The sequence below is a fragment of the Salvelinus sp. IW2-2015 genome, linkage group LG25 (genome assembly GCF_002910315.2).
Source record: "Salvelinus sp. IW2-2015 linkage group LG25, ASM291031v2, whole genome shotgun sequence".
Taxonomy (NCBI): domain Eukaryota; kingdom Metazoa; phylum Chordata; class Actinopteri; order Salmoniformes; family Salmonidae; genus Salvelinus; species Salvelinus sp. IW2-2015.
The window spans coordinates 16,114,296-16,125,429 of record NC_036865.1 but is presented as its reverse complement, the minus strand read 5'-3'; the positions used below and the strand labels follow the sequence as shown (position 1 = coordinate 16,125,429).

Genomic DNA, 11,134 nt, shown 5'->3' with positions numbered 1-11,134 from the left:
GTGGGAAGCTTGTGGAAGGCTACCTGAAACGTTTGACCCAAGTTAAACAATTTAAAGGCAATGCTACCAAATACTAATTGAGTGTATGTAAACTTCTGACCCACTGGGAATGTTATGAAAGAAATAAAAGCTTAAATAAATCATTCTCTCTACTATTATTMTGACATTTCACATTCTTAAAATAAAGTGGTGATCCTAACTGACCTAAGACAGGGAATTTGTACTAGGATTAAATTGTTATAAACTGAGTTTAAATGTATTTGGCTAAGGTGTATGTAAACTTCCGACTTCAATTGTATGTAAATAAGGTATTTCTGTTTCATATTTTTTTATACATTTGCTAAAATTGCTTTGTCATTATGGGGTATTGTGTGTAGATTTATGAGGAACACGTTAGCTAACGTTAGCCACCTAGACAGAATTCGTAACATACAAGTTTAGCAAATCTGTAAAATATTGTAGGTTTTGCAAATTTGTAACATATAATATGAATTGTAATTCGTTTAAAATATCATATGAATGATGGACATAACGAATACGAAATGCTCTGAGACCARGTTGTCTTACAGGGTAAATAAGCAGTTTGTTCATCTGTGAATATAAGTAAGCCTTTTATGGATGAGGGGTGTTTGGAGCTAGAAGTTAGTTTCCTGGAGTTAGATTAATCACTTTATCATTGACAAAGTGCTCGTGGTCCGTGAAGCTAGAGGTAGTGTCCCTGTGGTCATTAAAGAAGATATAAAATGATGTCCAGATTCAGGGTAAAATATAATCTTGTGGAAGCTAAGGACTAGCTTCATATCATGGTGTGTGTTGCCTTACATTAAATGTAATGGTGTGAAAAATAGAATACTGGTAGTCTCATACAAATAACATTGGGAATGAAGATGAAATTGAATTAAACTCGCATGGGAAAAGAATATTGCTCTCTAGTAAAAATGGACAAGTGGTCAACATGTACTAGATGAAATAGCTCATTGTAAYATTTGATTAAAACATCTATTGTGGAAAAGACACCTTTTTACTTTTTTAAATCACACAATACCTGCCTGTTATGCTGGTCAATGCGAACTGAAACTCTTTGAATATTTTTTTTTAGCAATTTGATTCTTCTAGGGCTGTCTTGACTCTATTGTACACGGCTTTCCTAACCTGTTTGTTTTTGTCAACAATCACACGCACATAGAGCTTACTTTTTTATTTTACTTGTCACAGTAGATGTTATCTGGGGCTGCAGATGGTCTCCATCTGTGGATAGGAATAGTTTTCAATCAGGCTAGATCAGATATGTACAATCTGGCCATTGCAGCAGCCAGCCAAACAGGCCAGGGTTTATTCAAGGGCGACGCAGGTGAATGTAGGTTTGTTTAACCTCTTGTCATTCTAAAGCAGCACTGGCGACAGCATTGAAACAACATTTACACTAAACAAAATAGGAATGTCTATCTGTATGTCTTTGAGTGTCACTGCTTACAGCTTATGTATATTCACCGATACCCACTTGTGTGTTGCATACTACAGTTGCGGCCAAATATATAGATACCCTTTTCTTAAATAATTCCAGATTTCTTCTAAAATAAAATAAAGCAACTTTGTGACCTCACCTTGTTATTGGAGTTTCAACGTTGCAGAACCTATTTTATTTTTGTAAACTTAATTTTACCATTTTAATTCAGAGAATAAAGATTAATGACGAGAACAAAGTTGTAGACACCCCCGGAGCTAGTACTTGGTTGCACAGCCTTTGGCCGAGACAACTGAAGACAAACGCTACATGCAGCCATCAATGAGCTTGCTGCACCTTTCTACTGGCAATTTGGCYGACTTTTCGGGCTGAAAATTGCTCTAATTCAACCCAGTGTCCAGAACATGTGTCTCTGTTGAAGGTTGTGGGTCTTCCAGCAGGACAACAACCCCAAACGCACATAAAAAAACACCCAGGAATGGTTCAAAAGAAATGCTGGACTGTTCTGGAGTGGCCAGTGTCCAGGTCTGAATCACATCCTAAACCTATGGCAAGATCTGAAAACAGCAGTTGATTGAGGGCACCCCGCAAACATTGAAGAATTAGAGCAGTTTGCTACTGAAGAGTGGACCAGTAGAAAGGTGCAGCAAGCTCACTGATGGCTACAAGAAACATTTATTGGCAGTTTAATTTGGCCGAAGGCTGTGCAACAAGTACTAGCTCCGGAGTGTCTATAATTTTGTATGTGTCAAACTTACGTTTACAATAATTGAATTGGTTCTGCAATGTTGAAAATCCATAACGCGGTGTGAATTTCAGCAGTTTTTAGATGAAGAAATAGTGAATTATTTAAGAAAAGTGTGAGGGTGTGTCTGTACAGTATATCCAGATGCATGTGTTAAGAATTGTTKAGTTTGTGGACCCATTACACCTTACATTTTAATAGATAGAACACTAGGTTCTGTTTACCATCGAGATACAGATTACTGCCAAAATAAAGGAAACACCAACATAGTGTCTTAATAGGGCGTTGGGCCACAACGAGCCACCAGAACTGCTTCAATGCCCCTCGGCATTGATTCTACAAGTGTCTGAAACACTATTGGAGGGATGCAACACCATTTTTCCACAAGAAATTCCATAATTTGGTGTTTTGTTCATGGTGCTGGAAAACGCTGTCTCGGGCGSTGCGCCAGAATCTTACATAAGTGTTCAATTAATCCCACTGTTCTTTGTGAAACATCAGAAAGTTKAGCAGTCTTCGTCACTGAAGCTCCTGCCAAACGTGCCCCAACAATCACCCCTCTTTCAAAGTCACTGAGATCTCTTCTTCTAGCCATGGTTGCCAAATGGGCAACTAGGCATTTGCATACATGACCCCAAGCATAATGGAATGTTAATTGCTTAATTAACTCAGGAACCACACCTGTGTGGAAGAACCTGCTTACTGTGTTTGCCCCATTTACTCAAGCGTTTCCTTTATTTTGGATGTTCACCTTAGTAAAGGAGGGCAGAACTAAGCTCCTTTCTTAGTTGTGATTGGTGGATGCATTTGATAGGCCTGAAGGCAGGGTCTATACCCAAGTAAGCAAAGGCTGTACTAATACCTCTAATTATGGGTCTGCTGCATACGAATGGATCATCCAAAAACAGTGAAGCTTGGGGTTCACAGTGGTAATAATAATGTGCAGATTCATCTGTTAAAGGTCTGCTCTGACCCAAAGGAGAATGGAGGGAAAGGCGGGGGGATGCTAAGTGTCTCCACATTATTAACATTTAGCTAATTCACTGAGCTGAAATGTTTGGCATGTTAAAATCGTGAAACATTGTACAGCCCTTCCTCTCTCTCCCTCCTTTTCTTTCTTTCTTTCTTTCTTTCTTTCTTTCTTTCTTTGTTTTCTTTCTTTCTTTTCTTTCTTTCTTTCTTTCTTTCTTTTTCTCTATTTCGTACCTTTCTCTGTCTGGGACTGCTGATCACACTAATACATAATGTGCAAATTCCCTGCTGTTTTGTTGATTGGGTGTTTTAAAGGTGGTTAAAGTTACATTTGAACTTTGCAAGAGTATGGATCCTGCTCCAGGTTTCCACATTTTGGAAAATTTGCCATTTATTCTTAGACCTCATGAGGTTAAGATGTGTATCATGTTGTTACCTTTGTCCTGAGGTTTTTGATCAAATGGAGTGTATGTGTGCACTACAGTGAATTATATACATATGTTCTTAGACCCCAGAATCCAGGCCAAGGCCAAATTAACCATTATTCAAATAACACAGATGGATCAACCAGAGAGTACAGTATAAGTGCCATCCCTTAGAAATGATCTAGTCCCCATGGCAACCCTATTCTCAGCTATGTTGCCCAAGATACAACTCCAAACATCCGAACATTTCACACTGGATGTCCCACTGGACAATGAGGACAAGTAGAAACTAGAATGTGGGATGGCCCTCTTTCATCAACATCATGCTATACACATGCAAGGTTTTAGCATATTTAAATCTAGCTTTATTTCAGATGACCTCAGCGCTTTCTATTCATTTGATTATTTAAGAAAAATAAATGTCTCTAGACAGGGCCAGTTGTCTCAACCATGATTTAATCAGTCCGGATGGAATCGAAGAAATTTGCAGTGAAATCATAATGGAAATGGTAATAGAACATGTCAGCTCAGAATCTGGGGAGCTCAGCTATACAGTACAGGGGGAGAAGCTAACCACTTTCAGATGGCCAGAGAGTCCATTATCAATAATGAGCTCATTGTGTGTGGATGTTTCACTGGGGGTTACCCTGGGTTTCCTTGACCAAAACAAGGAGATGAGACTAATTGAGGAAATCTGTTTGTGATTAGAGAGAATCACCAGAGACCCTATACCCCACCCCCCCCCCCCATAGCCCCAAAGCAAAATATTGTTGATTCACCAGAACCATCACACAGATGAAAATGTTTACATTTCAGCCGTAGAAGTGCAGTGACATGAATAAGTAACTTTTTGCTGACACAATACAACTTTGAGGTATGATTAATGTTGGAGTCATCAAAGAACCTTAAGATATTTCAAGTGTCTATAACATAGTTGTTGTTGTTTTGTCCTCCTTGGTAATGAAATGATTCGCAGAAGGTGTGTGTCAATAGTTTAGCAGTCACCTGAAGCATAATGTCTACGGAAGGGGTTCTCAAATGCCTGACGACAGACTGAATTCTTCCGCTGCTCGATGCTCGCTACATACTTCAGTCTGAGACTGCAATCATTAAAGCTGTTTGTGGTGACATGAAACGTCCGTGGGCGTGGCGTTGCGTTTGGCTGGAGCAAGCAGTTTGGGTAGGCAGGCAAGCTTCTCCGCTGACCTAGGGGACATTGTGCCCTTAACAGCACAGAGTGCTGACCCTGCCTGCCTTTGTAGATATTTGTCACCTCAGTGAGTTCCATCTTCTTTCCACTATGGAAGGAGGTCCAAGAATCAGAAACATCTGGCTTTGGGCCAGAGAATCCAACTTGGTGTTCCAAAATGCTACGTGCACAGCTCATCTTACATTTGGCATCTCCGAGGCTGAGAGTTCATTGAAACATATAGCCTCCCACTACACACCAGAGGAGCTATAGGACGACGGGCTCATTATAATGGCTGGAATGGAATAAATGGAACGGTATCAAACAAATGGAAACCACATGTTTGACTCTGTTCCATTTATTCCATTACAGCCATTACAATGAAACCGTCCTCTGATAGCTCCTCCCACCAACCTCCTCTGCTACACACCAATACATTGCCCAACCCTCCATCCCAYAATACACATACTGTACACACATACACCTATGCACCACTATCTCAGCTGGGATAACACTCCTTAAAAGCTCATTGATGTGTATTCTCCCCAGAGCCCTCACCCTTTCTTCCCCTGATAAACGAAAGCCCCTCTCTCTCCTTTTTGGGACAGACAAAGCTGCCCCTCTCCCCCTCCCTCTCTCCCCCAGGCAGCCCCTCTGTTTCATGATATATGACCTCACTTACTCAATCTGGACAGAGCATAGGCCCTTGAGTCATGCATACTTACTGCAAATCCCCCCACCACACACACAAAGACACACACACACAAAGACACACACACAGGCCACTTGGGAGCACTGACCTTGTAGAGGTTACAGCCATACTCTCAGTAAAGCCCAGTGAGCCCCCTAATCCAGCTCCACTACGCCAAGGAATGAATCAAACGCTCTCAGGCAACTCACAGCTGCACACCACTGTCTCAACTGATGTTTTAAAAGTCTATAAAAGGTATAGGATTCCTAAATTACTGTGAATGATTTAGCTTTAATTGCCTTTAGTGAACTGGACTGTGCTCTATCTTTCCTGCTATTGCATTTGGGTCCTTCTGAAAATATGCCAGTGTGAATGAATGAATGAATTTAGTTATAGGACGTTTTCCGCTTTCCAAGTTGGAAAAGGTTGTTTAAATTGGCTGGGGAATATAGGAGAACATTTAGATTCTGGGCAGCATCAGACTAATCATGTGTTTCTATGTTAGCAGGTGCTCTCTGTGTTTAATGAGTGGGAAATAGTCATCAGTGGTCCAGACCTACATTCCTGCATTAGTATAGGCTGAACTATCATCCTCCTCCCTTTCACCCTCCAGCCCAGCACACAGCCMAGACCAGACTGGACTGACAGCACCAGAGACCAATGCTTGATGGGCGTTTATGTATCTTCCTCCATGAGGTTAAATAACCCTTATAGGTACAATATAATGGTATTGTGTTAAATGACTGATTTAATTTTTTTTCCTGCCGTATCCTGGAGTTTCTACCTCCCAAAATGTCACATTCTAATCCTTAGCAACTGGTTTTACTAGGTTGTGCTCAGTCAGTTAGTCCCTCAGTTTCTGTTTGTTCCTCTTTTTATATTTGGAGTCAGTTTTGGGAAGGGTCTTACGTGGATTATAACTAAGCTGCTTTTCAAAGTGACCTCTCAAATCAAATCAAATTGTATTGTTACATGCGCCTGTCACGTTCGTCATGAAGATCGGACCAAGGTGCAGCGTTGTATGCGTACATTCTTMTTTTATTAAAGAAAGAACAATGAACAAACTAACCAAAATAACAAAACGACACGTGAAGCTATACAAATGAGTGCTGACAGGCAACTACACATAGACAAGAACCCACGAACACAAAAGGGAAAATGGCTACCTAAATATGATCCCCAATCAGAGACAACGATAAACAGCTGCCTCTGATTGGGAACCATATCAGGCCACCATAGACATACAAAACCCCTAGAACAACAAAAACCCTAGACAATACAAAAACTAGCATACCCACCCTCGTCACACCCTGACCTAACCAAAAATATAAAGAAAACATTGATATCTAAGGTCAGAGCATGACAGTACCCCCCCCCCCCCCCACCTGAACCTATAGGAGGGTTCCCCGGGTGGCATCTACTCGTGGCGGCTCCGGTTTCTGGATGCAGCCCCCCCCCTCCTTACGCTGATCCCCTCCGCCTTTGTTAGAACCGGACCGTGATCATTGCGGATGGCTTGGAACTGGGAACATCGGCACGAGCCCGCAGGATGGGGAACTTGCCACCGTAAGACCGGGACTGGGACACGAATCGGAACCGCGGATGGGGAACCGTGCCGAGAGCGGCCTGGGACCCCGGATGCCCACGGGCGGGGGCGGGGAGTCGGCTCTCGGGCGTTCCGACTAGTGGCAATCTGTTCGAAGGCGTCCCGGATGCTTCGCCGGGGCCCCGACTAGGACAGTGCTCGGAGACCCTGGGCTGGGCCGTCGCCGGGGAGGTCGGACTGTGGCCCGCGTTGGAGGGTTCCGGATATTCGTGGGGATGGGCCGACTGTCGTCTGGAGGTTCGCGGACTGTGGCCCGTCGTTGGAGGTTCCGGACTTGGTGCGCCGCGTCGTTGGAGGTTGCCGGATGCGGCCCGTCGTTGGATGTTCCGGACTGCGGCCCGTCGTTGGAGCGTTCCAGGACTGTGGCCCGTCATTGAGTGGAGGTGCCCGGACTTGTGAAAAAAAGTGCCGGAAGCTCTGGACTGGGAACTGGGCAGCCCGGAAGCGTCTTGGACCTGGGTACTGTCGCCGACAGCTCTGGACTGGGAACTGTCGCCCGGAGCTCTGGACTGGGCAACTGTCGGCGGACGCTCTGGACTGAACTGTCGGTGGACGCTCTGGACTGGAACTGTCGCCGAAGCTTGACTGGGAACTGTCGCGGAAGCTCTGGACTGGGGGACTGTCCGCCGGAAGCTCTGGACTGGAAAAACTGTCGCGCGGAAGCTCTGGACTGGGACGGTACTGTCGCCGGAAGCTGACTGGCTGGAAAAGGGGGGAACTGTCGCGGGAAGCTCTGACTGATTGAAGCGTCACTGAGGAAGCCTGATGCGTGGTGCTGGAACTGGTGGTAACGGGCTGAGGACACGCACCTCAGGGCGAGGCGGGAAGAGGCACAGGCCGTACTGGACCTGTGGACAGCGCACTGGAGGCCTGATGCGTGGTGCCGGACTGGTGTTACCGGGCTGAGGAACCGCACCTCAGGGCAAGTGCCGGGGCAAGAGGCACAGGCCGTACTGGACTGTGGAAGCGCACTGGAGATCTGGAGCGTAGAGCTGGCACAATGCGTCCTGGCTGGATGCTCACTTGAGCCCGGCAAGTGCGGGGCGTTAGCACAGGACGCACTGGGCTGTGCAGATGCTCCGAAGACACAGTACGCAGAGCCGGCGCAGGATATCCTGGTCCAAGGAGGTGTACTGGAGACCAGGAGCGCTGAGCCGGCACCATCCGTCCTGGCTGGATGCCCATTCTAGCCCGGCAAATGTGAGGAGCTGGAATAGAACGCACCGGGCTATGAATGTGAACTGGAGACACCGTGCGCATCACTGCGTAACACGGTGTCTGACCAGTCACACGCTCCCCAAGGTAAGCACGAGGAATTGGCTCAGGTCTCCAACCTGACCAGTCACACGCTCCCCAAGGTAAGCACGAGGAGTTGGCTCAGGTCTCCAACCTGACTCAGCCAATCTCCTCGTGTGCCCCCCAAAATTTTTGGGGCGGAGCTGCCTCTCGGGCTTCCGTGCTAGCCGTGTCCCCTCGTATCGGCGCCGTTCCTCCTGCTCTATCTCCACCTGCTTCCATGGTAGGCGATCCTCTCCTGCCAATATTTCCTCCCACGTCCACAATTCTTTACCGTCCAAAATCTCGTCCCATGTCCATAATGTCTGYTCCTCCTGAACACGCTGCTTGGTCCTTTTATGGTGGGTTCTTCTGTCACGTTCGTTATAAGGATCGGACCTAGGCGCAGCGTGGTATGCGTACATTCTTATTTATTAAAAGAATGAACACTGAACAAACTAACAAAATAACAAAATGAAACGTGAAGCTATACAAACGAGTGCTGACAGGCAACTACACATAGACAAGAACCCACGAACACAAAAGGGAAAATGGCTACCTAAATATGATCCCTAATCAGAGACAACGATAAACAGCTGCCTCTGATTGGGAACCATATCAGGCCACCATAGACATACAAAACCCCTAGAACAACAAAACCCTAGACAATACAAAAACTAGCATACCCACCCTCGTCACACCCTGACCTAACCAAAATATAAAGAAAACATAGATATCTAAGGTCAGAGCGTGACAGCGCCAAATACAACAGAAATGCTTTCTTACWAGCCCTTAACCAACAATGCAGTTTTAAGAACATAGAGTTAAGAAAATATTTACTAAATAAACTAAAGTAAAAAATTCAAAAGTAACACAATAAAACAAGAAATGCCTCCTTTACCTTTTTGTTTCGTGTTTGCATTTCGATGATTGACAGGCTGTGGTTTTAAATGGCCACAAATATGAGAACTACAAACATTTACTTTTTGGAGTTTTGAAGTTTGCCCCAAGGATTAAAATCTATGGTTTTAAATGGCCACATTCATGAGGTCAACCACTGCACCGACCATTGTTAATAACATTAGTGTATAATGTGTTGTTCACCTGATTTGAGTGGAGTTCCATTTAACTGGAGTAAAGGTATAAGGATCCCTCACGTTACAAAAGCAATTGTAGTCACTTAATCACGTCTATTTTCTAATTCACTCAAAATGTGATCACAATTTTCTTTTGCTATTCAGAAACTTCAAAGACTTGAACTTTGCTGTTTTTTGTGAAACGTTTTTAAATAGTCGATAATCACCATTAGTCCTCATACGCTCTATTATAAAACCATTGGAGCGTATCCAAATGAACCAGTAAAAATGGGAACGCCAAAGTGGCACTCGTTAGGCGACAGTGAATGTCTGAATGCCTTTGCCTAATTTTCTGGCACAATGGCTTCAAACGGGTTCCAGAGGACAAAAGATGCAAGCCTGCACCTGTCTGTGTGTGATTGATGTTTTAATGAGTGAGCTTGTGAAACACCAAGGCACTCAGTCTGAGAGGAACCAAGCTCTAAACCCCCAACTACGAGGGTAATCACACTTGGCTTAGGATCAGCTCTAATAAAAAAAAACATTGGCCAGTGCTATGGTGTATGTGCCATTGAAATAATGTAAAGTCATACATCAAATAGTATGAATGGTTTTCGTGAACAGTTTGAAAAATCGAAGAGGGAGTTGAGAGGGGCTGTACCCTGGGTCTGGGTGCTGTTGCTAGGGAACTTTGTTTGTTGTGAAAATACTGTATATTTTGCTCTCTTGCATACAATAATGTCCTATACCTGGTGTSAGCCCAAATTGACCATTAAATTAGTTTGGTGAAGATCTCATTGTGTGACTTCAGGCCTTGGTCTTCCCCTCGTGTCTCTTGTCTATAGTTGCAAAAATCCTGGTAACTTTCACAAAATCCCCAGGTTTTCCAGAAATTCCAGTTGGAGGATTCCTGGATTTCCTGCTCATTTTTGCCATATTCCAGGAATGTTCCAACCGGGATTTCTGGAGAAAAAAATGAATTTTGAGAGTTACCGGAATTTTGCACCCCTACTCATGTCATTCTAGCCCAATCTCCTTTATAATCTAAATTGAGAGGATTCGAAGGATTTATAGGTGTAAATGATACTAATATGTAGTGTATTTTAACCGTATTCACTGTTGGGGAGACTGAATGTGTATGTGAACTGTAGTACAGTGGCACAATTATTTTTGGGCCCCATCACGACATGGACAGAAATAGTGGTGCTAAGTATAAGACTGTGGCTGTTGTTAGTGGACACCCTTCACACAGGAAGTAATTACGACAAAAGAGTTTATCATCTGGGTCCAACCTACCGGAGATTTGCTGCCTCCGTGTGATAAAGAGGGAGTGTGAGGTGGCAAGTCTCCTCTGGCTCTCCTTCTCTATTTCTCCCTCGTTGTTTTACTCCCTCTCTTCCTTTCTCTATATTTCTCTCTGTCACACACACCCTCTCACTGTCTCTCTCACACTTCCCTTCGCACGCTATCCTTTGCGCTCTCTCTTTTGTACAGTAAATGGACCCTGCCTCTTATGTCAGTCAACCCCTTTCCACTCTTCTCACATGTCCAATCTGGCTAATTTTAGCCCAGGTTTAGAGGGGCAGGTTAATTTTGGCTGCTGCCTGTCCCCTGTCCCTAAGCGTGCTATGATGCAGATCCGTTTGTACCAACCAGAGGTTTGTTTTCTCTGCTAAGGCAGTCTATGAAC

General features: G+C 44.3%; 1 protein-coding gene across 1 annotated transcript in view; it reads left to right on the top strand.

Moving 5' to 3' along the window:
* Positions 1-11,134, top strand: part of LOC111951648 (E3 ubiquitin-protein ligase NEURL1) — a 55,582-nt gene that overhangs the window by 30,377 nt on the left and 14,071 nt on the right. The gene's annotated exons all lie outside the window — the stretch shown is intronic.